This window comes from Petaurus breviceps, unplaced genomic scaffold (genome assembly GCF_028583685.1).
Source record: "Petaurus breviceps papuanus isolate PSGF00001 unplaced genomic scaffold, PetGlider_PUasm1.0 90977, whole genome shotgun sequence".
Classification (NCBI taxonomy): domain Eukaryota; kingdom Metazoa; phylum Chordata; class Mammalia; order Diprotodontia; family Petauridae; genus Petaurus; species Petaurus breviceps.
This window is the reverse complement of record NW_027187391.1, coordinates 62,912,534-62,938,685: the sequence shown is the minus strand read 5'-3', so window position 1 is coordinate 62,938,685 and position 26,152 is coordinate 62,912,534. Positions and strand designations below refer to the sequence as shown.

General features: G+C 35.2%; 1 pseudogene; it reads right to left on the bottom strand.

Moving 5' to 3' along the window:
- Nucleotides 1–23,457: 23,457 nt before the first annotated feature.
- On the bottom strand, nt 23,458–24,323 carry LOC138152841 (tubulin alpha chain-like; annotated as a pseudogene).
- Between the last annotated feature and the right edge of the window lie 1,829 nt (nt 24,324–26,152).

Below are 26,152 nucleotides of genomic sequence, written 5' to 3'. Positions count from 1 at the left end.
TAAATAGAGTGCACCTCACCCATAAAGACTCATTTTGTCAGGTCTCTGAGTAGGTGCCCTTAGTTTACAGATAGTGTGTGTATGTGTGTACGCATGTGTATATGCACATGTCTGTGTGCATTTACATGTATGTCTGTGTATGTGTATGCATATGTGTGTTTGTGGAGGGAGTCATAGGCCTTCTCCTATCTTCCATGCAGAAGAAATGGAAATATTTATTCTGTCAGCATAAAAGAAAAATAGAATGTTTATTATTTCAGATGACTGATAGCAGCCATTGATGACTAGCCAATTGGTAAACCTGGCTGAGGGCAATTAAGTGTAAAGATCAGAGTTTGAAATAGTGATGAGACTTGGAATGAATCTTTGGATCATACTCAGTGAAATTTTATCAAGAGCATTCATTAAATTGTTCATATTTTAAAAGGAAATTCATACCCACTTATTACAATACTTATTATAATTAATATAATATAATGTGGAGTGGAAAAGAAAGCAATATTCTAATAGATTTTGATATTAATAAATGAATCAGTTTTTACCTGATTTTTAAAAAGTGCACAGTAGTTTTCATTTGAAAAAGTATGATCAATATGTGATCTTACAACACTTTCAGAGCCTGTAATTTTACTTAATTTGACAAACATTTATTACTTAAAATTGATTTAAATTAATTCAATAAAAATTATTCATTTAGCCTAGCACAGGAAAGTCACTATACTAGCCTTAGCGGGTAAAAGGGCAAACAATACAGCCCCTGCCATCAAGGAGATTACTTTCTGCTGGCTATCAACATAATATTTACTATGGTAGAATAATTACATAAAAAATACAGCTTTACTACCCTATACATGTCAAACACCCAAAGGAAATATAGTACTTTTCCCCTACTTTACCTAAGTCAATGTCACATAATATGTTAATAGGTTTATCTCTGGTTGTAAATTAATTGCTTAAGAAACCATCTAAATTCCTTTAGTACAGTATAATCTCATTCAGGAAAATCAAATAGAAGCTTACTGTCATTAAAGTAGAAGTAAGGTTTATTAAACAATTAAGGAAAGGCTGAACAAACTGTGGTTCATGAAGGTAATGGATAATTATTGCTTTTTGTGCAGTGATGAATAGGAAGAGTAATCAATCAATCAATCAAAAAGTTAAGAGCTCAGAATCCAAAGAAAAGCAAATATGACTCTTGCCCTCAAGTTGGTTACATTCTCAAAAGGTCCCCAAATCTATAATATGTGCAGAAAAGAATGGGAAGATTTAAATGAGATAATACAAAATGAGGAAGGCAGGAAAAAAAAATGAATACAAATAATTGGGAAGAATAACTACAACATTGAAAATTAAGCCTGTCAAACTATAATGATCAAATATGGCATCCAAAGAAGTGATATAGTCGACTTTCTTTTTCATAGAGATACAGGATTATCAATGTGAAACACTGCATAAAATGTTAGACTTGTTTGAGTCTTTGTTTAGTTTTATTGTATTTTTTTCCTTTTTAAATTCTTTAATGAATGCTTTTCTTTGGGTGGGAGGAGAGCTATTTTTTGGGAAAAGGGGTGATGATATACGCACAAAATATATTGCTTTTAAAGAACAAACAAATATCAAGTTCATGGCATTTATAAAATACTTACTTTGTTACTGATAATAAGGTATACAGAAGAAATCCAAGTTAATAGAAGCAAAGTCATGGTCATTGCCTTTAAGAAGCTTTCCATCTAGCCAAGAAAAAATACTGTGCATCTAGGAAACAAAATTGACAATGTTTCTATGGCAATATAAAAATGTAAATGTCAGACATGAGGACTGAATCATTTACCCTTTTATGCACATAAGTTACTCTTAGGGAGTAATTTAACAAGTGACTTAGGCCTTGGGAAAAATCTGACTCCTTGAAAAATGACTGTACCTGAAGGTAATTTGTTTGTCTGGTTTTTCTTGTTCTCTTAGTTTATTAGATGTTGTAGGATTATTCAGTTACCTGATTAAGGGCTTGTTGTCTGATGTACTAAAACCTCTTATTAGTCTTAGCTTACACTTCTCTGTGAAGGTGTTTGTGAATCTATTCATACTCTTATTGATGAGTCAAGCAGTCACACATACACTGGTAGCACAGTTTTAAGCAGAAAAATAATTGCTTCTTCCCTCCTGCCACTAGCAGATGGCCTTTTTTGTGGGAGCTGTTCTAATTCTGTATATTCTGAGAGTTTCAGCAAACCTTAGGTAAAATTATGAAGTAGGCAACATTTATCAACAGGGTCCTATACTGCCAATTTTGACCTCTTTGTAACTTCTTTGTGGCAACTCCTACCCAAGTACACTCATGCTTTTTCTCTACCCTCATTAAAACCATTTTGATTCCTGTCAGAAAGTAAGAGGCTAATACCATTCAAATATTTAGCTTCTCAGATAATTAGTATCTAAAGAGATAACATTTAAATGGTGGAATTTCAGGTATTCATAATTAATGGAGAAAAGAAAATTTGTGGGTGTTGCATTTTCCTTAGGCCTCCAAGATCCAAATAATTACTTCTAAAAACTAAAAATAATATTTTTCCAAATTAATAAAAAGAGTACCAATATTGCTTAATTGGGAAAAAAGGAGGCTTTTCTCATTGATGCCTATTTTATTAATAATATGGAAAGAATGGGTATGATAGTGCCACTGATCCCCATCTTATCTACCATTAAATCTAATGATCTTTTAAATAAGGTAGAGAGCCGTACACTAGAATGACTGAACTGTAATAATTAAAGAGATTATTTTAGCTTGAGAGAGAAAGCAACTGTGACATTTAATGAGAAATTGTAAACAGAAGGACTTTTATTGAAAATTTTAATTTATAACAAAGATGTAAATCTTTCTAAAGTAACCTACAAATTGAGGGTATGACTATTTTTTAAAAAATCAAATCAAATTTATTTTTTAATTTAAAAAATAGTTTCTCTTCTTTCTATCTCCTTAACCAGATTAAAAATAAAGAAATTATAAAACCCACATGAAAAATATACATATTCAAATAAAACAAATTCCCACATTGGTTATGTCCAGAAATATGTTTCAAAAATCACTCAGAGTCAATCATTTAAAGCAAGAGGGAGATGGGTATCATGTTTCATACTGATTACACTGTAATTTGGAATGGTCATTGTATTAACAGAATTCTGATGTCTTTCAACACTGTATTAACATGTTAACTTTGCTGTTATTGTATAAATTCTTATCTTGCTTTTTATGTCACTCAGCAGTAATTCATCAAAATCAGTTAGCCAAAAAGCATGGTTAAATTTACTATGGAAGGGCGGAGCCAAGATGGCAGAGTAAAAGCAAGGTCTTACTTGAGCTCTCCCCCAAACACTTCCAAATACCTGTAAAAGATGACTCTAAACAAATTCTAGAACTACAGAACCTTCAAAATGACAGAGTGAAATACATCTCCTGCCCAAGACAGCCTGGAAGGTCAACAGGAAAGGTCTATCACATAGCGTTGGGAGTATAGTGTTGTCTGGCATGGACCCCACCAGCACAGACAGAGCTGGAGCAGGCTCAGGGGACTGAGTCACTAGCAGCTATGGTGGTTTTCAGATGTCTCAATCCACAAACACCAAAGGCAGCATAGAAAGTAGACTTGGGTGAAAGAGGAGCATAGTCTGGTCCCTGTTCAAGGTTTGTAGCAGTAGCAGGAGCAACAACAGCTGTTTCAGGAGCACCTGGCCCACAGACAGTGGGGGTATAAAGCAACTGATCAGAGGGCAGTTGCAGGGATCTCTTTGCTGACTCGGAAACAGGATTCTCTTGCTTTGCCTTGCTTGACTCTGGGTTGCAGTCCTTGGAGGCAGACCTAAGGTGAGGAGGAGCACTGGTGTGATGGAGCTTGTGGCAGAGGTGGAGAGGGAATTCTCCTCACAGTTCTAAGGCAGAAAGGAGTGCTTGGGAACACTCACAGACCAGATCACCTGCCAGGAGAGAAATAAACACCTCTCCTTTGAACATAACAGCTTTGGAAGAGCTGAAAATTTATAGGTTCCTAGAAGTTTCTCTGGAAACAGCTATATAAAATCCCTGAAACTTGGGGCAGTAAACCCACTCCCATTCTAAACTCCACTAAAAGAAAGAGTTCTACCTTGACAAAGAGTTAGAAAGTCAAGTATTTGGCTGAGAAAATGAGCAAATGGAATAAAAATACTCAGACTATTGAATTTTACTTTGGTGACAAAGAAGATCAAAATATACAACCAGAAAAAGACAACCAAGGCAAACCTCCTAGATCAGAAAATTCCAAGAAAATATGAATTGGTCTCAGGTCATGGAAAAATTCAAAAAGGATTTTGAAAATAAACCAAGAGAAGTAGAGGAAAAATTGGGAAGAGAAATGAGTGCTACATAAAAATCACAAAAAAATGAGTCAACAGCTTGGTAAAGGAGACACCCCCCCCCAAATACTGAAGAAGATAATACCTTTAAAATAGACTACCCAAATGGCAAAAGAGGTCCAAAAAGCCAGTGAGAAGAATGACTTAAAAAGAAGAATTGGGCAAATAGAAAAGTAAGTTCAAAAGCTCATTGAAAAATAATTCCTTCAAAATTAGGATGGAGCAAATGGAAGGTAATTATTTTATGAAAAATCAAGAATATATAAAACAAAGCCCAAAGAATGAAAAAATAGAAGACAGTGAGAAATATCTCTTTGGAAAAAACCACTGACCAGGAAAATACATCCAGGAGAGATAATTTGAAAATTGTTGGACTACCTGAATACCATGATCAAAAAAAGAGCTTACACATCACCTTTTAAGAAATTATCAAGCAAAATTGCCCTGATATTCTAGAACTAGAGGGTAAAATAGAAATGAAAAGAATACACCAATCACCTCTTGAAAGATATACCCAAAAGAAAACTCCTAGGACTAGTATAGCCAAATTCCAGAGTTCCAAAGTCAAGGAGAAAATATTGCAAGCAGCCAGAAACAATTTGAGTACTGTGGAAACCAAATCAGGGTGACAGAAGATCTAGCAGCTTCTTCATTAAGGGGTTGAAGGGCTTGAAATACGATATTCTGGATGTTAGAGGAGGTAGAATTAAAATCAAGAATCACCTCCCCAGCAAAACTGAATATAATACTTCAGAGGAAAAAAATGGACATTCATTGAAATAGAAGAATTTCAACATTCTTGATGAAAAGACAGGAACTGAATAGAAAATTTTGACTTTCAAATACAAGACTCAAGAGAAGCATGAAAATGTATTCAGGAAAGAGAAATCATAAAGGACTTATTAAAGTTGAATTGTTTACATTCCTACATGGAAAAGCGGTATATGTAACTCATGATATCTTTCTCAGCATAAATGTAGTTGGAGGGAATATAAGTGGATAGATAGATAGATAGATAGATAGATAGATAGATAGATAGATAGATAGATTGCATAGGGTGAATTGAATATAAAGAGATGATAATCTAAAAAATGAAATTAAGTAGTGAGAGAGGAATATATTGAGAAGGATTAAGGGAGAGATAGAATAGGGGTAAATTATCTCACATAAAAGAGGCAAGAAAAAATTTTCACAATGGATGGGAAGAGGGGGGAGGTGATAGGAAATGAGTGAACCTTACTCTTATCAAATTTGGCTTAAGGAGGGAATAATACTCAATTGAGTATCTTATCCTACAGGAAAATAAGAGAGAAAAGTTGGGGGGGTGATAAAAGTAAGGGCAGATTGGGGGAGGGGATAGTCAAAAGCAAACACTTGAAAAGAGACAGGGTCAAAGGAAAAAATGGATGGGGTGGGATAGGATGGAGGAAAACAGTCTTTCACAACATGACTATTATGGAAGTGTCTTGCATAACTACACGTGTATAAACTCTATTGAATTGTTTGCCTTCTTAATGAGGGTGGGTGGGGAGGGAATAAGGGTGAGAATTTGGAACTCAAAGTTTTAAAAACAAATGTTAGAAATTTTGACATGCAACAGGGAAATGAGATATACAATAAATGAGGTATGGAAATCTGTCTTGCCCTACAAGAAAGTAAGGGGGAAGGGATTAAGGGAGTGGGTCTATAGAAGGGGTAATCAGAATATATACCATCTGGGGTTGTCTCCTATTTCATAAAGCTAGGAAGTATGGAGGTATTAATTTTTAAAATTATGGTGGGTGGAGCCAAGATGTTCTAGAACCAGAGGACAAAATAGAAATTGAAAGAATTCACTTATCCCCCCTTGAAAAAGATCCCCAAAAGAAAACTCTTAGGAATATCACAGCCAAATTTCAGAGTTCCCAGGTAAAGGAGAAAATATTACAAGCAGCCAGGAAGGAACAATTTTACTATTGTGGAAACACAATTAAGATAACACAGGATGTGGTAGCTTCTACCCTGAGGGATCGAAGGGCTTGGAATATGCTATTCTGGAAGTCAAAGGACCTAGGACTAAAACCAAGAATCACTGACCCAGCAAAACTGAGTATAATGCTTCAGGGGAAAATTAAATAGAGGACTTTCAGGCATTATTGAAGAAAAAAACAGAGCTGAACAGAAAACTTAACCTTCAATTACAAGAAGTAAGAGAAGCTTGAGAAGGTAAACAGGAAAAAGAAATAAGAACTTATTAAAGTTGAAGTATTTACATTCCTACATGGAAAAACAATAATTATAACTCATGAGACTTTTCTCAATATGAAGATAGTTGAAGGGAATATATGTGTATACATACAAATATGTATATATAGGAGGGTGTGTGTGTGTAAATATATGAGCATGTGCATATGTGTGTACATGTATACATAGAGGGCATAGGGTGGGTTGAATATGAAGGGACAATATCTTAAAAATAAAATTAAGAGATGAGAGAGGAATATATTGGGAGAAGGAGAAAGAGACAGATAGATTAGGGTAAATTATCTCATATAAAAGAGGCAAGAGAACACTGTTACAATGGAAGGGAAGAGCAGGAAGGTGAAAGGGAATGGGTCAACCTTACTCTTACTGAATTTGGCTTAAGGAGGGTATAACATACACATGCAATTGGGTATCTTACACTACAGGAAAATGGGGTAATGCGATAAGGGGGGTGATAGGAAGGCATTTTGGGGGAGAGGGAAGTTAGAAGCAAACACTCTTGAAAAGGGACAAGGTCAAAGTATAAAATAGAATAAGTGGGGGAGGGGAGGGTGGGATACGATGGAGGGAAACATAGTCTTTCACAATATAACTACTATGGAATTGTTTTGCATAACTACACATCTACAACCTATGTTGAAATTCTTGTCTTCCCAGTGGGGATGGGTAAGGCAGCAAGAAGGGAAAGACTCTGGAACTCAAAGTTTCAAAAAACAAATGTTAATGCATGTTACATGCAACTGGGAATTAAGATATACAGGCATTGGGGTATAGAAATTCATCTTGCCCTACTAGAAAGTTAGGGGGGAGGATTGGGGAGGATATAAGAGAGAACAGATTGGGGTAAGGGGTATTCAGTAGGCTCTCTATTCTGGAGTGGGGAGTAGGGGAGAGACAGGGAGAAAAATTTGTAACTTAAAATCTTTTGGAAATGAATATTGAAAAAAATAAATGAATTGGAAAAAAGAGGTTTAAAAATTATGATATTTACTTGATCTAAATGGACTAACTTTTAACTTGTTAAATTATAAGGAAAGAATAATGAATTAGGGTATTTTTCTTCTTCTTACATGTCTTTTAGTCTCAGAGAAACAAATAGAAATAAAAGCTTTGCTTCTTTTTTTTTTTTAAGCAATCAGGGTTGAGTAACTTGCTCAAGGTTACACGGACAGTTATTTCTGGTTGTGGTGCTAAGTATCTGAGCCCGGATTCGATCACCCAGGTCATCTGGACACTGGAGCCAGTTCTCTTACTCACTGAGCCATGTGGCTGCCCCTAATCAATTGGGGTTAAGTAACTTGCTCAAGGTTACATGGCCAGGTGTTTCTGGGTGACTGCTAAGTGTCTGAGCCCAGGATTCGATCCCCAGGTCATCTGGACACTGGAGCCGGTGCTCTTACTCGCTGTGCTACCTGGCTGCCCCAGCTTCGCTTCTTTTAAAGCACATTTTCTTTTTCCTCATGCTGGTACATTGGCTATTTCAGTGTAGATTATAATATACTCCTTTCAGGTGAATATTTTTAAAGTACATTACAATTTGTAGTAATTTCTTTTTTTTTTAACATTTTTAATCAATCAATTGTATTATTATCAATCAAAATAACTGCTTGTTGAATAATTTGCACTGATTTCCTTTTCTACAACAATTTTCTCAAGATAGTGATAATCAGATGTTCTAGAGTTCTACTTTTTAAAATGTATTGCCTGAAAATAATATTGACACAACTTCTGTAACCACACACTGAATCATTTGAATGGGAGAGAGGAAACTTTCAAATAAAAAATGACATGTATCCCTACTTTATAATTTATATCAACACTAGTTAAATAGTTTTGGTACATTACATTCCTACTTTCATGATACTTATAATCGAGTGAGATGATAAGGCATATGTACATAATATTGCACAATTAATGAATGAGTAAAATGAGGAGGAAGTTACAAGAGTTGTGATATTGAAGGTCATTTTCATGAAGGATGTTATTTTATCATGAGAAACCATGAAAGAAATAACAAATATTTCCTGTGTCCTTAAAATAAGGGGAACCATGAAACTTCAGTGATACATAAGTATTTCATAACTACATATGTGTCTTTCATATTTTTTCTTTTTTAAAATTAAATTTCATTTTATTTTCAGGTTTACATTCTCTACTTTCTACTTTCTCCCCCCAATTCCCATTGAGAAAGCAAGAAAACAAAAATTATTTTAAATATATATAAATAAGCAGAGCAAATTCTTAATTTAATCATACCCAAATACATACATTATACATTTAGATACATACATTTTTGTTCATTTGTTCCAGTCATGTCCAATCCCACATGATCCCATTTGGAAATTTTTTTAGCAAAGTTATAGCGATGGTTTGTCATTTCCTTCTCTGGTGTACTCATTGGATCAATTTTGTAAGACAATCAGAGGTGAAGTGACTTGCCCAGGTTCACACATCTAAGAAGTGTCTGAGGCTGAATTCGAACTCAGATCTCCTTGATTCCAGGCAAAGTACTCTATCCACTGAGCCACCATCTACATCTGCCATACATATAGATATGTAATATCTATGAAATATCTTTCTATATATGTAATATCTATATTTATATATCTATTTCTAGTCTGTAACTATATATTCATGCTTCAATCTATACTCTGAGACCATCATTCTCTATAAATAACATATTTCATCATAAGTTCTCTGGAATTATGATTAGTCATTATTTTGAATCTTGATCGAGTTCCAAAATTTTTCAGAGTTGTTTTTCAAAACAATATTGTTATTGTATAAATTGTTCACCTGGTTCTGCTTACTTCTGTTTGCATTAGTTCCTATGTCTTTTATTTAATATTTTAATTTTTTTTTCTTAAGGGAGTGAGAGTGGGATGTATGGATGAATTTAGACTTTATATTTGTAATATATGGTATGATTATCCTTGTTTTTACATTACCTACATTTTCCAGTGTACTCCCCTTCTCAAAGAAATGTCTCTTATAAAAATAAAAGAAATCAAACAAAAAAAATAAGCAAAACAAAACAACACTCCATCCAAATTTCATAATATGTTCATTGTTCCAAATTAAATAGTCCCTCAGCTATTCAAAAGAATCGAAAGAGGTTCCTTTTCATAACTCTTGTTTCAGGAAAAGAACAGTCTTTAAAATTTTACAACATTCAGTTTCAGTTGCATTAATAGTTTTAAAAATTATCTGGGGTGGCTAGGTGGCGCAATGAGTAGAGAGCCGGCCCTGGAGTCAGAAGGACCTGAGTTCGGATCTGACCTTAGACACTTCACACACACACACACACACACACACACACACACACACACACACACACACACAAAACTAGCTGTGTGACCTTGGGCAAGTTACTTAACCCCAATTGCCCTCCAGAAAAATAAAGCAAAAAAAAATAAAAATTATCTGACAAAGTACTCCACAAATGTTTGAAATTGAGTGATATAGACATGGGCAGACATTAAGAAACTTCAAATATGCACACCCAAATGCATGATTTTGGAGTTATTATAGAGATAGTATATGATGATGTTGCAGTTTAAAGCCAGGGATGCCAAAAACTGTTGGGGTGGGGGCTCTGCCCCCCAAAACTGTTGGAGTTTCAAGATGTGTTGTGGTAGAACCATCTCAAAGAATTCAGAATTAGACTACCCCTAATCCAAGTATAGGCATATATTGAGATTAATGCCTCTCATGAAGCGGGCTAAGTTCTAACAGAAACCAGCAGCTTCAGAGAAAGCAAAATGGATTTTTATAAGGTAAAGATGCAACTACATAACAAATCATGAATATTAAAAAGGCAGGAGGGGTTTGTTAAGGGATCATGTAATGGAGGAGAGGTCCTATCTATGGTTCGATGGTTAAAGATTTTGGTCGTGCTGCCCTCCAACTGGTTAGCTATTGTGGTCCTATCTGTTCAAGATAGGTAGTTAGGTACTGTGGTCCTGTTTTAGGCTAGATGGATTATATGATTGTGATTGAGTACAAGAACATACTTGTTTATGTGGGAATGGGTCTGGGGGTAGTGACTAGGTAGAGGCAGTAACTGGGTTCCCATCACATGGACACATCTGCTCTTTCTGTGGGAACTAAGACTTCAGGGGCACACCTATTGTTCTAGTGAGCAAGGAGGCATATATGAAGAAGTTAGGGCATTGGCAGTGGTGGAGGACCTATGTAGGTACAATGGGCCTGCTGTTAAGTGGGACCTATAATGAAGTTCAAATATTGGGAATGGAGGCAGCTTTATTAGGATTTCATCAGTGAGGAAGGATTAAGATAGATATTGTGCTTCTCTCTTTATGCAGAGGCATATCATAATATACAGGTCAGTAAATCATAGATTTAGATCTGAACAGGACTCTAGAATAATCATATAGTTCAACTGCCTTATTTTATATCTGACTTAACTCAGACCCAGAGTTGTGAAACCCATAGTCTTTTCATTAATCAATATTAGAGTAAATCATAGGTGTCACTTTTAGAAATATTCTGCAATTAAGTATGAATGGTGAATTCTCCAAGTTCACAAACTGTTTCATGTAAGGAAGTCTCATTTCTCCCTTACTTACTTTCCCTTTTAATCACTTTATGCAAAAGTCAAATCAGATTCTCTGAACTTAACCAGTTCTTTATTTCTCTTTGTGCCAGCTTCTCAGTTTGCAGTGACTTCTCCACTTCAGTGTTTTATAACCAATTTTTTATAGCATTTTTTTCCCTAAATAACTGAAGGCTCAGCAAAGAGAAGAATCTAACCAAAAGGGGTACTGATGGTATATAGTAGATAATTTGCCTGTACTATGCTACCTATGACATAGACAGTGAAAAAGAAATGATTCCTTATTGAAGACAAGAGAAAAGAAATTCCATATAGTAGAAATGTGCTAAAGTTGAAAATCAGAAATTCCCATGTTCAGATTCTCTCTCTGATATTTATTAGATGTATAACACTAGACAAATCTTAGCTTCATTGAGTCTTAGTTTCCTCATCTACAAAATGGTAAGAAAAAATCCTGAACGACCTATTCTATGGGATCAGTGTAAGACTCCAGTGTCATCATGTATGTGCTATACAGTCTAGTCAATTCTAGTCATAGAAATTGCTTTTAGAGGATCATTGTTGCTGATCCAGAAGGAACCTTGGAAGTCACTTATTCCAACCCCTTTATATTACGTATGAAGAAACTGAGATCTGGGAGGTTAAATGGATTAATAAGTGCTACATAGTTATTAATCATCAGAGACCTAATTTGAACTCCAGTACTTTGCTTCTACACTTAGTGCTTTTTTCTTAATATTAAACTGCCTACCTAAACTTTGCATACTTTACAGGATGTTATTTAATCTGACCTAGTTTTATTTATTGGTTACTTTGTCAAAACAATGTAGAGGAGAGTACAGTTCCTTTCATGAGAGTAATGCTGTAAGATGGGATGAATGATAACCAGATTATAGTTCAGGTGGGTAAATGCCAGTGGGGTTTCTTCATTGGATCAGCTAAGTTACCACCACACTTAGATCTCTCTTGTTAATCATCATAAGAGATGGAGATAAGTGCTTTGGGGCAGAGACATTTTCTTTTTTGTTTAGTTTTATTTGTGTCTGTAATAGTAGATACTTAACGAATTCCTGCCAAACTGAACAAGGGTGAGTGAGGTTCAATTGTAACAAACCCATGCATTATTGTGAAATCTCATTGATGAGGACAACATGATGTAAGTTATGTCCATATCTAAGATTTGTTCATACTACATTGGAAAATAAACTTAGGCTTTAACTAATAGTTAGAGGTGGTGATCAGTTTGTTGCTTATTTCTCCCCTTTAGTGTTTCCGCTCTCCTTCTACTTCCCACAGCACAATATTTTGTACATTTTAAGAACATGGTAAATATTTATTGGTTGATTGATTTTAGTTTAATTGAAAATTTATCTTTTTTCTTCCCTCCCACCTTTTCAACTAGCTACATATATTATCTTTTATATTCAAGTATAGATTATAGAAACAAGCATTTATTTTTCAACATTTACTTAATATTAAAATGAAATTAGGGAGAATAAACTGGGATAAACCTAACATTTTTATTATTACTCAGGGGAAGAAAATAAACTACTAAAAATATCAAAGTATAGGAATGAACTGCAGTATTGCCATCATATTTTAAGTTGTCGATGGTGCTACTATAATCCAAAAGAAAAGTGAGACTATTTTGTTCTTAAGGCTCTAGGTATCCATGGTTTGCTTGAAATTTTCAAGAAAACTACAAAGGCCCACTTACCTTTCCAAAGACATGCACATGTTGCTTTTCCAAGAATAAATTTTCCAGAGACAGGATGGCACAGCTGCAGCTGTAGCTGTAAGTAGAATAATAGTTCAGCCCACTGGCATCTATTTCTGATTCAGTATCAACTGGGCAATGATAGAACTCCAACAGGGGACAAAAACAACAACAGTACATTTTCAGAACTAAAGATGAGGTTATTTCAATCCATGTACCTAGGGGTGGCTTCAAAAATAACACTGTACCCATTCCTTCCTCAGGAGTAAGTAACCAATATTTATTCATTGGAATCTACAGATTTCATGACCTAGATTTAGTATCAAAGGTATGGTTTTGCTTAAATCTCAAAGGGTCCACATTATGCAGATTAGTGATTTTAAAAATCCCTTGGCTATTAAATTCAACATATCTACTATGGTAACAATGATCAACACAAACATGGCAGTAAGGATAAAGAAAGATGTCTATCTACTGATTATAAACCTCCAGTTCTTAAATCTTTCAATGAAAATTCCCCATACAGTTATCCAAGAACCAAAAATAAGAGAAACAGAACAAAACATAAAATCAACCTGAAAAATAAATGTACATTGAAATAAAGAGCAATTTCTTTCCACTACTCCATTGATTGTTTGAGAGTCCAGGAAGTATTGCTATCACTATGCTTACGTTAAGCTAAACAAAGCCTTGAAAAGTAGATAGTGCCAATGACTTGCTTTGCAAAAGAGTGTTTAAATATTGCAAAGCTTTTATTTCAATCTCTGTTCTGTCCACCAGACAGGCATTAGTAAAAGTGTAAAGTTTGGAATCAGAGGACCTGGATTCAAATTATTTCTGCTTCACTCACTATTCCTCTTTGGTCACTGCTTTCCAAGCAAACAGAGGGCTGGGGAAGATTTTAACTTAGGCCAAGATTATGCCCTGCATCTTGGGCCATCACAACTCATCTTGAATTTTGTCTTGCCACTGGACTGCAATGACCCTGGAGAAGAGAGTAGGGTTGACAATTCTGCATAACTCTTCCTGACTTAAATCCAATTCAAGTGCAAGTCATTATCCTTGTGATGTTAATGATTCTCTTTTAGAATGAAGGATGAAGAATAACAACTCTTCCTCTATGGCCCTGAGTAATTCATATAATCTCTCTGGGCCTCAGTTTCCTTACCAATAAAGTGAAAGAGATGTCTGTTAATACTTCCAGCTCTTAAGTTTATAATCACATTTTCTATGAAAATACAAACAATTCAATAAAATAAATTATTCCAGTTGCCTCCTCCTGCACCCTACTAACTGAAAAGCGAAAACAAACAAAACCTCACATTGATTATAGATAGATACATGGCACATTGAGAAAGGGATTACTCTGCAAAGATATGTGTAATTTGTAATGAATATTTCCTGATAAATTTGGGGGCCTATTAGAGCAGTGGGGTGGGCAGATGTAGAGTTTTAACTTACACTACTCATATCATGTTCATTTTCCATAAGAGCATAAGACCAATCAATTTGAACAGGGTATTTATCCACCTCTCCTTTGTAGATGCCCTTCGATTGGCTCACAACTCCTGCTAATGGACAAGTATTCTGACTCAAGGAGGTTCTGTTCAGAAATTTCCTGAGTTTTTTTTTTCTTTTTGTGCATTTGTTTTGTTTTGTTTGGGCTTGTTTTTGTAATAGTACACTAAGAACACCCTTGATCTCTTTTTTTTGATGTTTAGATTTGCTTGAAACCCTTGAAAAAAGCAGGTAAGTTCTCCCAAGTGCTTCAGAGACAAACTCCCCAAACAAATAACATTTCCAGGGGAAAAGAAGTCTGGAATTCCTGGCCCAATTTTACCAAATTTAAAAAAAAAGAAAAAAGGAAGGAAGGGAGGAAAGGAAGAAGGAAGGAATGAAATAAAGTTCCACTATTATGTGGCTCTTCTACTTATGCACAGAAATAACTTCTATTCAGCTGTAGATGGAAAACTTAAAAGGCAAATTGGTTTAGCCTAATCAAAAGTATATGTGTTTTTTTTTTTTTCTATCCAAAACAATAGAATTTGCAAGTGAATAAATCTTACTGTTACTTTTCTACTCCTGGATAAACTTTGTCCTTGTAAACCCACCAGAGTCAAAATACCTGCAGTGCCAAAGGGTTTTCTTACTTTCATGAATTGGTAATAGCTGTGTCTACACAGCCCAGAAAGCAAATGGAAAATTGCTTGGATTTTCTGGTTAATTTGATGCAAATCAAATTAAAGACAAATCTTAAGATTATAGGATTTGGAGGAGGGAGAAGCCTTATCAGTCTGTTGGTTCAACTCCATTGTTTTACAGATGAGAAATCTGAGATAGAAAACTGACTTGCAAATGATCATGAAAGCAATAATGAGTAGATCAAATTTTGAACTCTAGTCCTCAGAATCTGAATCTTGTAACTTCCTCCCCTACTAGATAATTCAGCATCTAATAGTTTTGATCCAAATAAAAAGTTACATCCATGCTTGAACTACTTACTATACAAGAAATTCTGCCTAAAGACAGTGTGGAGTAAAATAGGAAATCAACTACAAATTCTGACATTTACAGAAAATTATCTACTATGCAATTTTAAATCCTATTAAAACAACCTTTGATGATAGCTAATATAGTATTACCACCTCTGTGCTGTGCTTTTTTTAAAGGTACTTATAAAGATATTTAAACTAGTCTATTGAGGTAAATTTGATCTACAGAATAATGAGTGAGAAACATGATTGTCAGCTAAAATATTAATTAAACAGATTCAGAATCTCTTGAGTCTTTCTAGATGACATAGTTACTTTATCAAATATTCAATTGTCATCTGAGTGCGAATGATCTCTTGTCATCTTCTCTAGGCTATAGTCAGAGAAAATCACATTTATCTTCTGGTAGGGGAGCATAGCTCAGGCAGTTAAAGTGTGATACTGATATGATGGTTAGCATTTCATCTCTAAATGGTCCAACTAACTAAAATTTATTTCATGAAAAAATAGTAATTAGTAATAAAGAACAATTAACTATTTAAAGTTGGAAAAGCAAATTAAATGTGCCATCTCAATTCATCCTCATAACTTTCAGAGGTAGGTGCTATTATCTCTCTCTCTCTTTTTTTTTTTTTTTACAGATAAGGAGACCAAGACTAGATTGATTAAAACTTTAAGGTTTGCACAGTCATTCCCATTTAAAGGTGAAGATAATGAAGATAATAAAGATAATGAACTTTATTACCTTGTTATCCAAGGTAACACACTAAGTGTCTGAATCAGGATTCAAACTCAAGTTTTATCTATGCTATAGACTTTATGACCTAGTTCCCTTTGAACTTATAAGCACCTCCTGATGAGTTTCAAATGTTCCTGGAAATAGATGGCTTGATGCCAAACACATAACAATACTGATAAACCAAATATCCAGTAACATAGTTCTATATATTAGGTATAACATTTCATAATTTATTTCATTCAATAAATTAAAATTCTCCAATTTATATAATATTTTAAAGTTTATAAAATTCTTTACTGATAGCATGCACATTCTGTTAGTAGGGGATCTTAACCTGTGTACCTTATGCTTTGATATTGTGGTGATTATATGAAATTTGATTTTCATTGTATGAAAATTGATGAATATGAAAATTGATTTTCAGTGTAATCCTATGTATTTTTTGTAATGCATTTAAAATATTATTTTGGGAAAATATCCATCGGTTTCAACAGACAGTCAAAGGCGTCTATGATACACACACACAAAAGGTTAAGAACTCATACTCAATGGAAATGTGATAGATCATTAGTGATGTGGTAGAAAGAATATTCATTTCAGAGCCAAAAGATTTGGGATTGCTGGTTCTGTTTTCTTGACCTTGGTAAAAAATAATTTCACCTCTCAGGCCTCAATTTCCTCATCAGTAAAATGAGAAGACTTTGAACTAGACATTTTCAAGCTGATCTTGTACACCTAAATCTCATACTCTGTAAAATGAGGGAACACAACAGAGGTGGTATCATAAGATTCAGAACAAGAAACTGAGGTTCATAGAGGTTAAATACTTTGCCCAAGATCTCACAGATAGTAAGTAGCAGAGTTGGAATTTGAATGTAGTTCTCTCTGACCCCCATCCTGTGGTCTTTCTCTTGTACTGTGCTGCATAGATAATTGTTGAGATCCCTCTGTTACTAACATGCTAAGAATTTTTGAAATACTGTATCACATAGCTATAATAAATCTAGCAGCCAAAATCTCTTCTAAAGACTATCAGGGAGATATTCTTTAGGAAATTATACCAACTACTTTCACTTATCAACTCTGAGCCCATTTTAAATAAAGAATGAATAAAACTTTTTAACCTCCAATTTGAAGAATTTGCTGATGTGTTTCTAAAGCAAAGGAAGTGTAAGATAGTGAGAATGTGATCTTCAAAAAGTAGGTTACGCTTTAAAATGCTCTCTCCTCAAACCCTAACTGGCAACAAAGTTTATATAAGGTGAGGGCCTTGCAAATTCAGCACCAATTAAATTACTCTATAATTAATGTTATCAGCTTTATACAGAACCTAACCTGTACACCTTATTTTCAGAATTCTTATTTTCATTCTCCAAAGACTGAGAATACAGTTACTTAAACCATCATAGGTATGACTTATACTTTATTATATCCGTAATCCTTACTCTTTGAATCATCAGGAGATTGTGAGGTTTAAAAAGAAACAAAAACCTTCCAGTGCATACTTTGTGATGGTACAACTTTGGTAAAGCTCATATCTGGGACCATTTTTTTGAATTGTTAGTAGATAATTAACCTAAGGACACTGTTTAATAGAACTCACAAACTTGATTCTTCATACACAGCATTCAGTTGAAACACATGAAGACTATTTAAATGAGAAATGATATGAAAAGATTTTTAATACTTTTTATGTTTATGTGTCTATAAAAGAACATCACACTTAAAATATCATTGTTGTTTTGAAAGTTAGCAGTAGCTTTTTGTTGAAAATGACTTACTTATCTTAGACATAGCATGAGACAATTTAATGATCACAGCATCCACAATTATGAAGCTCTCCTATTTTCTGCACAGTGCATGAATGTATATTTATATATGTATAGACTTTATATATGTGTGTATATGTGTGTGTGTTCAGAGCATAAACCTGAACTAATTAGCAAAGTTCATTCAAATGACAGACCAGTTTTTTTAATCATAAAAAAATAAAACTATGCATAGGTCCTTAAAGTATTGCAAAAGCAATTTGGTTTGTAACTGGCAAGATAATAGTTCTTGTTGACAAATTTTAATTATTTTGGTTTATTTTCCCTTTACATTCTTCTGTGTAGTGCCCCCACACCCACACCTCACATGCTCATGTTTAAGTGTCTGAATGTGTGTGTGTTTAAATGGCAATTTCTGACTACAAACTTAAAATGAAAGAACAAAGGGCAAGTTTCAATATCCCAATAGTTTTTTTGAGAATGCCCTAGGAAGACCAAGGGAGCCAATAAAGCAAGAAGGCAGGTGCATTAGCCTGGGGGAAGTTTTCAAAGAGAGATTTTTCAGGCACCTAAGCTTGGTCTTACCTTTCCCTCAAAAGAAACTCATAAATAGGCACATGTATACATGACTGTGTGTATGTGCACATGTATGTATATGTGCATCTTTGTATATGTGTGTATAAATCCTCCCCCATAAAATAAATATCCACAAGTTTTACAAACTAAACTTCTGTAACTTCTGCTGGGTATGGGAAAAATTCATCATTCGATGAAAATCTGAATGGACAATTACCTCCTCCAAATACAGTTTATTCGCCCCTTCCTGGCACACACACAAACACACACAGATATATACAATATGGAAATAATGTCTATATAGACACATACATGCATGCATACATTGTACACATATACACATACATAAGTGCAATCTACATCCTTACATACCCACATGCATGCAAACATACATCCTACACGCAGGATGAAACAATTTCAGCTCTGTCAGGAAAGACTGTGCTGTAATATCTGATCACAACCTGTCACCCCTTCAATTAGTCACAAGTATTTATTTAGTCCTACCAAGTGCCAGTAACTGTGCATACAAATGCAAAGAATGAAATAATCATTACTTTTAAGAAGTTGACATTATGTGAGAAGATTTTCTCTTTCTCACTATTTGCATGTCAACACACATGTATATGTATATATGTATCACACAATAATACTTAAATACAAATACATGCACACATGCATATGCACATGTATGTATACTCACACAAATATGTATATGGATACATACATGATCAAATTTACTATTCAAAATTTAATCCAATGAAAGATAGACACTGAAGTCTAGGAGAGATTTAAATGAGGAGATCACCTACGTTGAGAATGATCATTCCTGAAAAAGTACAGTGACTGCTTCTAAATAACATGTTTCAGTGCAGGCCAAGAACATGCCTTATTGAATAAAGTTTGGTGGAGATTAAAATGTGATAAAGCCCTCTGAAAATCTTTTTAAACCTGGCATGTCTTCTTGAATTTTCCCTTTAAATTAGGTTTTTTCCTTATCCATTCCATATTATCATTTTATAAGGTTAGTTGGAGGAAAAGGAAATCAGGCCTCACTCAGTAGACTGTCATTGATGGTTGTCATTTTTATTTTTTTTAAAGAAACAAACCAACTAGAAAACAAACTTCCCTATCATTTAATGGAGAGATGCAAATGACCTCAGCTTGGTAGTTCCAGTACTTCAAAGGCAACTGCTTTTGTTTTGAAGTTTACTTGGCAGATGGATTACAGCTAAGTAAACAAAACAAAAATACAGCCCAAACAAGAGGGTCTGAATTTATATGAACACAACAGTTTTGAAGAGGGAAAGGAGAAGTAATCTAGTTTGTGATCAAGAATCATAAAGAATAAGGACAAGAAAGAAGCTTCCTCATATCCAGGAGGAAAGATTAACTAAGGACTAGCACTTTGGCATTACTCTTTAATGCTGAATTTATGAGCCCTGCAAATTTTGCAGAAGTTTACTCCTCCTACTTTTCCTTGGCCTAAACAAAAAAGCACTTTAAATAGTGTGAAGCCTAGTGAATAGATAATTCTTCTTAGGTCAAAAATGAGTTAAATTAGAAAGAATTTTTAATCCTTCTTTTATCATAGTTCTCATAGAGAAATAAGAATGTCATTTTTAATCTATCAGATTGCATAATAAAACATTTAAAAATGATATTCAAAGCACCTCTTTGGAATCACCCAGGAAATGAGGAACTCTTCAGAAAACTAGATTTAAGGCTACTGGCAAAGTGGCAACAAGTGTACTAGAGGCAGCATATTATGTACTCAGTGAAATTGGACAAGTTATGTAGTAAAGATTAAAAGAGAAATATTCCTAACACCCCATCAACACATTTTCTAACAAATTACTGTAGTAAATTAATAGTAATCTAGAGTTCAGTTAACCCAAAGATCCAAGCTTTTAAGACAAGAACTCACTATTTGACAAAAAATTTCTGGGAAGACTGGAAAGCAGTTTGGCAGAAACTAGGCACAAACCAACACCTCAAAATATTTCATAAGATAAGGTCAAAAAGGGTACATGATTTAGACATAAAAAGTGATATCAGAAATTAAGAGAATGTGGAAAATTAGATGTTGACTCTATGGATAAAGGAAGAATTTATGACCAAACAAGAGATAGAGAGGGTCATGTGGCGAAATGAATGAATAATTTTCATTGCATGAAACTAATAAAAAAAAGGTGTTGCACAAATAAAACCAATGAAGCTAAAATTAAAAGGAAAGTAGGGAACTGGGGAAAAATTTTCTAGCAAGTTTTTCTTTTGCTGATAAAGGCCTAATTTCTCAAATATATGGGAAACTGAGTCAGATTTATTTAAAAAAAAATCCATTCCCCATTTGGTCATGTAAAGCCAAGCACAAGCAGCTTTCCAGAGGACTGCTACTGTGGATAGACCTAAGGTTATGATCACATAGTATAGTGAACTCTATTCGGCAGTAAATTAAAGAATTCACAGAAACCAAAGTACAACATTCACAATGTTATAACATAACTTATCACTAAAGTGGCCACATGGTTTTCACCAAAGTGACCACATAGTTTTAAGCAAAAGATATCATTCAGTAAGTCCTTAACTCACTCATCCTTACAAAGCAAGCCTCCTTAAGGGACACAAAGTACAACAGTCAAAATTCTCCACCCCTAGGTCACGTTGTCTTAATTTCTCAGTCAAAAAGTCTTCTTTCTTCTTGATTGGAGATTTGTTTCCAATCATTCTTAACTCAATAATCTTTAAGAGGTACAAGGTACAGAGTACAAAGTTCTCCCACCCCTCGGCCACAGTAAATCATGATCTTCTCAGTCAGCATTAAGTACCCAAGGCGAGGTATTTTCATTTTGACTCAAGGCTGGCTCCCAGATTCCATGGTTCCTCTTCCACGGTCCCAGCTTTTGCCTGAATTTACCCAAATGTCGCTTGGTTTCAAAGGTAGACATCTCTCAACTCCCCATCCAACTCCTTGTCTAGCTCCTCATCCAATTCCTCATCCAGCTCCTGTTCCAGTTTCTTGTCCAGTTCCCATTCCATATTGAAGCTCACAGTGTCCAGTCCACCTCAAGTCCTTCACAGTTTCTGTTGTTGGAAAGACAAAGCTTAACAGAACCAAAACAACATTCATGCACATTTCTGGCACCATCATCCATTCACTTTCTGCCTGTGAAATCAACACAGACCCACAAACAAGGTCTGAGAACTCAAAACACATCATCAGTATGGTCCCAGGACCTCTTAAACCCTCCTCCAGGACTTCTGTAAACAGACAACAAGAAAATCCTTTTTCAGGGCTTCCAGTAAGGGCCCAAGGCTTCTATACAAAGTATTACAAACACAATTCAACATAAACAGAACAGACAAATAGCGTGCCAAGATACCACAAGTTTTCTCCTCAACTCTGCCACCACAAGTGTTCCCTTCTCAGTCCTCTCTCCCAGCTTGTGCTCAACTTTTAATCTGGTCATTAGCTCCTCCCTGTTCCACCCAATTCTTATGTCCTTCCTGTTTCTGTCTTTGGCAATTCCCTTTCACTGTGGGATTCACAAGTTCTGTTTCTTAACAAAGGCTTGATATAATCAGGGGCAAGGCTCAGCTGAAACAAGGCACTAAGTACTTGTTTGTTTGCCATTACAGGTTAAAAAATATGAGGAAACAGTTTTCAGAAGAATTCAAAGATATTGATAGAAGTCATATGAGAAAATGCTCTAAACTTTTGATTAGAGAAATGCAAATTAAAATAACTCTGAGATTGCATCTCACACCTGTCATATTGCCTAAGATGACAAAAAAAGAAAAAAATAAGTGCTGGAGAGAATCTGGAAAAATAGAAGTAGTAAATGCACTTTTGCTGAAGTTGTGAACTGGCCCAACGATTATGGAAAACAATTTGGAACTATGCCCCAAAAGTTATATGTCCCAGCAATACCACCAGCCATTCTCTATGCCAGAGGTAAAAGAAAAGTACTTATATGTATAAGTGTACTTATCATAGTCCTTTTTACCATGACAAAGAATCAGGATTTGAGGAATAACTTTAGGACTGACTGAACAAGTTGTACTATAAAATCATTATGGAATGCTATTGTGCTACAAGAAATGATGAGGGGGATGATTTCAGAAAACCTGGGAAAACTTATAAAAAATTATTCAAACTAAAGTGAGCAAAACCAAGGAGAATATTGTACATAGTAATAGCAATAATGTAACGATAAAAAATCATGAATGACTTACCTACTCTAATCAACATAATAATCTAAGAGAATGATAAAAAAAGCTTACTATATCCAGAGAGAGAACTGATAATCTCCGAGTACATATCAAAGAATACTTTTTTCACTTACTTTTTGTCTTGCTTCTTTTGCAACATGATTAATATGGAAATAAGTTTTGTATGACTTCACATGTATGATTGATATCATATTCCTTGCCTTCTCATTGAGTGGGGGAAAGACTGGATGGTGGGAAAGAATTTGGATCTTAAAATTTTTTAAATTATATTTTAAATAATTAAAATATAATTTTTTAAAAGAAATAACTACTGCCTTTGGAGAGAGACAGTTCAGTTGAATGATGAAGTTGGAAGCCTAATTGTAGAGGGAGTAGGAGTGGAAAGAAAAGTGGATGTCCCTAGTCTTCATGCCTTTCTCAAGGGGTTAAACTAAGGAAGAGAAGAAAAATATAGAATGTTTGGTGTCAGGGATGGTCATATAAATTGTAAGTTTCTTTTTTGCATTTTTCCTTAATGCCTTTAATTTCATACACATGATGAATTTTTTTTTATAGATACACATGGAAAGCTTAGACATGATCACAATTTTGATAATGTAGACAAACTAACCCAGTAGCTAGCTATACTATCAAGGCTGCCTTTGTATCATCATGGTACCTTCTCAATCATTGCCTAGGTAACAGATACGTTAAATGTGTGGAGTTGCAGAGTTGTATCAAAGGGGTAACTAGTACTTTTTTCCTTCCTCTTCACCCTCTCCTTCAACATAATCCATAACAACCTCCTCCTGATCTTTCTCTAGAACAGCCATATCCTCCCATTCCTCAGAGAACTCTTCTTCCTCCATGCCCTCCCCCACATACCAATGGACAAAGGCATGCTTTACACCCATAAGATCAAATTTGTGGTTCAGGTGAGCACAGACCTCAGCAATAGCTGTGGTGTTGTCATGTGCACATAGCTTGCTGTAGGTACCTGGCTGAGTCACCACCAGGAACCACAGGGGGAGGCTAATTGATGCCAACCTTGAAATGTGTTGGGCACCAATCCACGAACTGGATGCTACACTTTGTCTTGATGCTGGCAATAGTGGCATTGACATCTTTGGGAACTACATCACTGTGGTAGAGCAGGCAGCAAGCCATGTATTTACCATGGCAAGGGTCACATTTCACTATCTGGTTGTCAGGCTTAATATTGGTTATCTCTGTTATGGAAAGTTGCTCATGGTAGACTTTTTCAGCAGAGATGACTGGGGAATATGTGCCCAGCAGGGAATGAATATGAGAACAGGGCAACAAGTGGGTCTGAAATTCTGTCAGATCAACATTGAGGGCCCCATCAAATCAGGGAGAGGTAGTGATGAAGGACACAATTTGGCTAATAAGGCAATTCAGATAAGTGTAGATTGGGTGCTCAGTGTCAAGGTTTCTATACCAGATATCATAGTCTCATTATCTACCTGAAGGCACAAGCAAAGTGCTCCAGGGTAGTGAGAATGGTCCAAATGGAGTTGTAGGGCTTTACTACAGCCATGGAAATCTGAGGGGCTGAGTAAATGGAGAACTCCAGCTTGGACTTCTTTATTTTCCAATTTATTTTTAGTTATCAACTCTTAATTCCATAAGTTTTAAAATTTTCCCCCTCCTAGGGGTGGCTAGGTTGCATATTGAATAGATTACTGACCCTGAAGTTAGGAGAACCTGAGTTCAAATCCAGCTTCAGACACTTAACACTTCCTAGCTGTGTGACCTTGGGCAAGTCACTTAGCCCCACTTGCCCCGCCCTCCCCCATCCAAAAAGCAAAAAAAAAAAAAAAATTAAAAAAATTTCCCCCTCCCTCCACCCTCTCTTACCAATGCTGTGGCTGTCTGTATGAACAATGTTCTCCTGATTCTGTTCACTTCATTCAGGATCAGTTCATGTAAGTCCAGGAATTTCTAAAGTATGCCTGTTCATCATTTCTTATAGCACAATATTAGTCCATTACATTCATATACCAAACTTGTTTAGTCATTCCCCATTTGATGGGCATGCCCTCAATTTCCAGCTTTTGGCCACCACAAAAAGAGCTACTATAAATATTTTTGTAAATATGTGTCTGTTTCCCATTTCTATCATCTCTTTTGTATACAGCCTGTAGTAGCAACCATGGGGCATACCCAGGATGGCTGCTAGCACAGGTTTTTAGATCTACTTTACTAGGAAAGATAGCTATTTGAAGGGGTCGCCAATCTTTATTAATTTGTTCATTTACTTTGAGTTTACAAGATTCAGTTCCCTGCTTCTTTGAGTTTCAAATTTTCTCTCCTGCCCTCTCCTTACCCACCTCCCCCCCCCACCCCCCGCCCTGACAGCATACAATCAGGTATAGGATCTGAAGATACTTTCACATTAGACATTGGTCAGGTTGAAAAGAAGGATTGTAAGGGATGGAATGAACAATGGGAAAGAGGAAACCAAACCAAACAAGAAAAAGAAAGAGAGCAGGTAATTTGCTTCAATCTGCATTCAAATTCTTTTTTTTTCTGTTTCTTTCTCTGAATGTAGATATCTCTCTACATCATGAGTGTTTTGTAGTTTACTTGCAGCCCTGCATTTCTGAGAAGAGTCTGGTCTATCAAAGTTGGTCATCACACATATATTGTATCTGTAATGGTGTACAAATTTTTTCCTGATTCTGCCCTTCTCACTCAACATCAGTTCTTATAAGCCCTCTCCAGGTAGATATGAAGTCCATCTGCTCTTCATTTCTTATGGTGCAATAGTATTCCATTACATTCATATACCATAACTTGTTTAGCCATTCCCAATTGATGGGCATCCCCTTAATTTCCAATTCTTTGCCACCACAAAAAGAGCTGCTATAAATATTTTTGTACATAAGGGTATTACTCCTGCTTCTGTGATTTCTTTGGGATACATTTCTAGAAGTGGTATTGCTGGGTCAAAGAATATGAAATTACTTATAGCCCTTTAGGCTTAGTTCCAGATTGCTCTCCAGAATGGTTAGATCAGTTCACGATTCCACCAGCAATGTATTAGTGTTCCAATTTTTCCACATCCTCTCCAGCATTTATCATTTTCCTGTTTTGTCATCTTAGCCAATCTGACTGGTGAGATGTGGTACCTCAGAGTTGTTTTGATTTGCATTTCTCTAATCAATAGTGATTTAGAGTATTTTTTTGTATGCTTATAGATATATTTAATTTCTTCCTCTGAGAACTGTCTGTTCATATCCTTTGACCCTTTATCAATTGGGGAATGACTTGTGTTCTTATAGATTTGATTCAATTCTCTGTATATTTTAGAAATGAGGCCTTTATCTGAGACATTGGTTGTAAAAGTTCTTTCCCAATTTTCCACCTCCCTCTTAATCTTGATTACATTGGCTTTGTTTGTACAGAAACTTTTCAGTTTCA